This window comes from Cryptomeria japonica, unplaced genomic scaffold, assembly GCF_030272615.1.
Source record: "Cryptomeria japonica unplaced genomic scaffold, Sugi_1.0 HiC_scaffold_532, whole genome shotgun sequence".
Classification (NCBI taxonomy): domain Eukaryota; kingdom Viridiplantae; phylum Streptophyta; class Pinopsida; order Cupressales; family Cupressaceae; genus Cryptomeria; species Cryptomeria japonica.
The window spans coordinates 45,025-51,024 of record NW_026729345.1 but is presented as its reverse complement, the minus strand read 5'-3'; positions in this window follow the sequence as shown (position 1 = coordinate 51,024).

Here is a 6,000-nt window from a genome sequence, read left to right as displayed (position 1 = left end):
ATTATGAGCTTGTCGCAGTGTGTACTTAGCAAACCGCGACCCACGTGCGAATCCACCCCGGCCACCCACCCCCGTCGAGGTGCACACCCTCCCTCGCGAAGTGCGCCCCGTTCGCCAAGTGTGAGCCCTGCCCGGGTGCGCGCACCTTGCTAGGGCGTCGGGTGTGCACCCGGCCCGGCCTACGTGCGTGCACCTGGAGGGGGCGTCGTGTGCGTGCAGTGTCCCGTCTGCAACGCGGTGCCCACACACCACCTCGGGCGCAACGACCTGCGCTCACATGTGGGCCGAGTGCACCTTGGTGCATGTTCGGGGCGCCTCGGGTGCACGCTCGATCTTGCCCCGGTGCACCAAGGCGCTCGGTTTGCCCCGGGTGCGCACTTGGTGCAAGGTGGGCACCCAAAATAGGGATCAAGCACCAAAACACAAGTTTCGGGATGCAAAATGGGACCCAAGGACCACAAATGCGTTCCAAGACCCATGATGGGTCCACGAGAACAAAAATGTGTTCCGAGACTTAATAAACAAATATTGGGTTTTAGGAGAAGAAACATGCTCTGATGCCCAAAACGAGAATCGACCCCGAAAAGGCCACAGGCCAAAAGTGGGATGCGAGACAAAAAAAAATGGGACCCGAGGACCAAAATTGGGTTCCCAGGTCGAAGACAGGGCAACCGGACAAGAAACGACCTCTAAGGCTCGAAATGAGTCCCGACGACTAAAACTTGACAAGAAGCACCCATCAGGCACCCAACTCGACACCCATGGGATGCCGACCCACCCGGGCTTCCACCTAGCACACCTTGGCACCCACCCACCCTCGCACCCAACCTCGCACCCAACTTAGCACCTTTGAACCCACATTGGCACTCACCCTGACCCTGGCACCTTGGAACCCACATTGGCACTCACCTTGACCCTGGCACCCACCTTTGCACTCACCTTGGGACCCACCCTGGCTCCCACCTCGGCACCCACCCAGACACCCACCTTGGTTCCTTGGCACCCACCTTGGATCCTTGGCACCCACCCCGACACCCACCTTGGCACGCAACTTGGCTACTTGCCACCCACCTTGGCTCCTTGACGCCCACCCCGACAACCACCCCGTGACCTACCCTGGCTAGGGTTGGTGCACACCCACCCTGGTGCCCACCTTGGCACCCACCCTATGACCCACCTTGGCACGCACCTTAGTACCCACCCCGTTACCCACCCTAGGACCCACCCCGTGACCCACCTTGGCCAGGGTGGGTGCCTTGGTGCGCACAACTTGCCTGGGCTGCACACCAGGGCGGGCTCAAGATGGCACCCGCGTTCCGTTTTTTTCACTATCTTTCAAAACGGAAATTTTAAAATCTCATTTTTTTCTTTTTTTTGCCTTTTCTGGAAATTAGTGAAGGCAGCGCATCAAAGGTGCGCAATGCTGGTGCGAACCCGGGAGCGCTCCGATGTGTGCTCCAAGGTGCGGCGTGCACGAAGTCCGAGCCCGGTTTGCCCCGGGTGCGCACCTCGCGTGCACCTTCGCCGGGGTGAGCACCTTGGCTGGGTTGCGCGCCCTGGTGCGTACCAAGGAGCGCTCTGAAGTGTGCTCCAAGGTGCGGCGTGCACGAAGTCGGAGCCCGGTTTGCCCCGGGTGTGCACCTCGGGTGCGCACCTCGCGTGCACCTTCGCTGCGGTGGGCACCTTGGCTGGGTTGCGCGCCTTGGTGGGCACCATGCAGTGCACGAAGTCGGAGCCCGGTTTGCCCCGGGCGCGCACCTCCGCCAGGGTGGGCACCTTGGTGCGCACAACTTGCCTGGGCTGCGCATCAGGAAGGGCTCAAGATGGCACCCGCGTTCCGTTTTTTTCACTATCTTTCAGAACGGAAATTTTAAAATATCGTTTTTTTTTGCCTTTTCTGGAAATTAGTGAAGGCAGCGCATCAAAGGTGCGCAACGCTTGTGCGAACCTGGGAGCGCTCCGATGTGTGCTCCAAGGTGCGGCGTGCACGAAGTCGGAGCCCGGTTTGCCTCGGGTGCGCCCTGGTGGGCACCATGGTGCGCACCAAGGAGCGCTCCGAAGTGTGCTCCAAGGTGCGGCCTGCACGAAGTCGGAGCCCGGTTTGCCCCGAGTGTGCACCTCGGGTGGGCACCTTGGTGCGCATGCCTTGCCTGGGCTGCGCACCAGGGCGGGCTCAAGATGGCACCCGCGTTCCTTTTTTTTCACTATCTTTCAAAACGGAAATTTTAAAATCTCATTTTTTTTTGCCTTTTTCTGGAAATTAGTGAAGGCAGCGCATCAAAGGTGCGCACCTCGCTGCCCACCACGGTGCGCAACGCCGGTGGGCACCCGGGAGTGCTTCGAAGTGTGCTCCAAGGTGCTGCGTGCACGTTGTCGGAGCCCGGTTTGCCCCGGGTGCGCACCTCGCGTGCACCTTCGTCGGGGTGGGCACCTTGGCTTGGTTTGCCCCGGCTGCGCTCCGAAGCGGGGTTATTGGAGCGCCGCCTCTTTTTTTGTCGGAGCGTTTGGTGGGGTTTCTCGCATTGGCTCTTCCGAGGCCCGGTTGCCACCCTGGCGCGCACGAAGTCGGAAGTAGGGTTAATTGCCCGGGTGCGCACCTTTGCCAGGGTGGCACCTTACCTGGGCTGCGCACCAGGGCGGGCTCAAGATGGCACGCGCGTTCCGTTTTTTTCACTATCTTTCAAAACGGAAATTTTAAAATCTCCTTTTTTTTTTGCCTTTTCTGGAAATTAGTGAAGGCAGCGCATCAAAGGTGCGCACCTCGCTGCCCACCTTGGTGTGCTCTGAGGTGCGCACCCGGGAGCGCTACGAAGTGTGCTCCAAGGTGCGGCGTGCACGTTGTCGGAGCCCGGTTTGCCCCGGGTGCGCACCTCGCCTGCACCTTGGCCGGGGTGGGCACCTTGGCTGGGTTTGCCCAGGGTGCGCTCCGAAGCGGGGTTACTGGAGCGCCCCCTCTTTTTTTGTCAGAGAGTTTGGTGGGGTTTCTCGCATTGGCTCTTCCCAGGCCCGGTTGTTGGGTGCGCTCCCACCCTGGCGCGCGCGAAGTTGGAAGTTGGGTTAATTGCCCGGGCGCGCACCTTCGCCAGGGTGGGCACCTTGGTGCGCAAACCTTGGCTGGGCTGCGCACCAGGGCGGGCTCAAGATGGCACCAGCATTCCCTTTTTCTCACTATCTTTCAAAACGGAAATTTTAAAATCTCGTTTTTTTTTTGCCTTTTATGGAAATTAGTGAAGGCATCGCATCAAAGGTGCGCACCTCGCTGCCCACCTTGGTGTGCTCCGAGGTGCCCACCACGGTGCGCAACGCCGGTGCGAACCCGGGAGCGCCCCGATGTGTGCTCCAAGGTGCGGCGTGCACGAAGTCGGACCCCGGTTTGCCCCGGGTGCGCACCTCGCGTGCACCTTGGTGCGCACACCTTGGCTGGGTTGCGCGGCCTGGTGGGCACCATGGTGCGCACCAAGGAGCGCTCCGAAGTGTGCTCCAAGGTGCGGCGTGCACGAAGTCGGAGCCCGGTTTGCCCCGGGTGCGCACCTTCGCCGCGGTGGGCACCATGGCGTGCACGAAGTCGGAGCCCGGTTTGCCCCGGGTGCGCACCTCGCGTGCACCTTCGCCGGGGTGGGCACCTCGGCTGGGTTGCGCGCCCTGGTGCGCACCAAGGAGCGCTCTGAAGTGTGCTCCAAGGTGCGGCGTGCACGAAGTCGGAGCCCGGTTTGCCCCGGGTGTGCACCTCGCGTGCACCTTCGCTGCGGTGGGCACCTTGGCTGGGTTGCGCGCCTTGGTGGGCACCATGCAGTGCACGAAGTCGGAGCCCGGTTTGCCCCGGGCGCGCACCTCCGCCAGGGTGGGCACCTTGGTGCGCACAACTTGCCTGGGCTGCGCACCAGGAAGGGCTCAAGATGGCACCCGCGTTCCGTTTTTTTCACTATCTTTCAGAACGGAAATTTTAAAATATCGTTTTTTTTTGCCTTTTCTGGAAATTAGTGAAGGCAGCGCATCAAAGGTGCGCAACGCTGGTGCGAACCTGGGAGCGCTCCGATGTGTGCTCCAAGGTGCGGCGTGCACGAAGTCGGACCCCGGTTTGCCCCGGGTGCGCACCTCGCGTGCACCTTGGTGCGCACACCTTGGCTGGGTTGCGCGCCCTGGTGGGCACCATGGTGCGCACCAAGGAGCGCTCCGAAGTGTGCTCCAAGGTGCGGCGTGCACGAAGTCGGAGCCCGGTTTGCCCCGGGTGCGCACCTCGCGTGCACCTTCGCCGCGGTGGGCACCATGGCGTGCACGAAGTCGGAGCCCGGTTTGCCCCGGGTGCGCACCTCGCGTGCACCTTCGCCGGGGTGGGCACCTTAGTGTGCAGACCTTGGCTGGGTTGCGCGCCCTGGTGGGCACCATGGTGCGCACCAAGGAGCGCTCCGAAGTGTGCTCCAAGGTGCGGCCTGCACGAAGTCGGAGCCCGGTTTGCCCCGGGTGTGCACCTCGGGTGGGCACCTTGGTGCGCATGCCTTGCCTGGGCTGCGCACCAGGGCGGGCTCAAGATGGCACCCGCGTTCCTTTTTTTTCACTATCTTTCAAAACGGAAATTTTAAAATCTCATTTTTTTTTGCCTTTTTCTGGAAATTAGTGAAGGCAGCGCATCAAAGGTGCGCACCTCGCTGCCCACCACGGTGCGCAACGCCGGTGGGCACCCGGGAGTGCTTCGAAGTGTGCTCCAAGGTGCTGCGTGCACGTTGTCGGAGCCCGGTTTGCCCCGGGTGCGCACCTCGCGTGCACCTTCGTCGGGGTGGGCACCTTGGCTGGGTTTGCCCCGGCTGCGCTCCGAAGCGGGGTTATTGGAGCGCCGCCTCTTTTTTTGTCGGAGCGTTTGGTGGGGTTTCTCGCATTGGCTCTTCCGAGGCCCGGTTGCCACCCTGGCGCGCACGAAGTCGGAAGTAGGGTTAATTGCCCGGGTGCGCACCTTTGCCAGGGTGGGCACCTTACCTGGGCTGCGCACCAGGGCGGGCTCAAGATGGCACGCGCGTTCCGTTTTTTTCACTATCTTTCAAAACGGAAATTTTAAAATCTCCTTTTTTTTTTGCCTTTTCTGGAAATTAGTGAAGGCAGCGCATCAAAGGTGCGCACCTCGCTGCCCACCTTGGTGTGCTCTGAGGTGCGCACCCGGGAGCGCTACGAAGTGTGCTCCAAGGTGCGGCGTGCACGTTGTCGGAGCCCGGTTTGCCCCGGGTGCGCACCTCGCCTGCACCTTGGCCGGGGTGGGCACCTTGGCTGGGTTTGCCCAGGGTGCGCTCCGAAGCGGGGTTACTGGAGCGCCCCCTCTTTTTTTGTCAGAGCGTTTGGTGGGGTTTCTCGCATTGGCTCTTCCCAGGCCCGGTTGTTGGGTGCGCTCCCACCCTGGCGCGCGCGAAGTTGGAAGTTGGGTTAATTGCCCGGGCGCGCACCTTCGCCAGGGTGGGCACCTTGGTGCGCACACCTTGGCTGGGCTGCGCACCAGGGCGGGCTCAAGATGGCACCAGCATTCCCTTTTTCTCACTATCTTTCAAAACGGAAATTTTAAAATCTCGTTTTTTTTTTGCCTTTTATGGAAATTAGTGAAGGCATCGCATCAAAGGTGCGCACCTCGCTGCCCACCTTGGTGTGCTCCGAGGTGCCCACCACGGTGCGCAACGCCGGTGCGAACCCGGGAGCGCCCCGATGTGTGCTCCAAGGTGCGGCGTGCACGAAGTCGGACCCCGGTTTGCCCCGGGTGCGCACCTCGCGTGCACCTTGGTGCGCACACCTTGGCTGGGTTGCGCGGCCTGGTGGGCACCATGGTGCGCACCAAGGAGCGCTCCGAAGTGTGCTCCAAGGTGCGGCGTGCACGAAGTCGGAGCCCGGTTTGCCCCGGGTACGCACCTCGCGTGCACCTTCGCCGGGGTGGGCACCTCGGCTGGGTTGCGCGCCCTGGTGCGCACCAAGGAGCGCTCCGAAGTGTGCTCCAAGGTGCGGCGTGCACGAAGTCGGAGCCCGGTT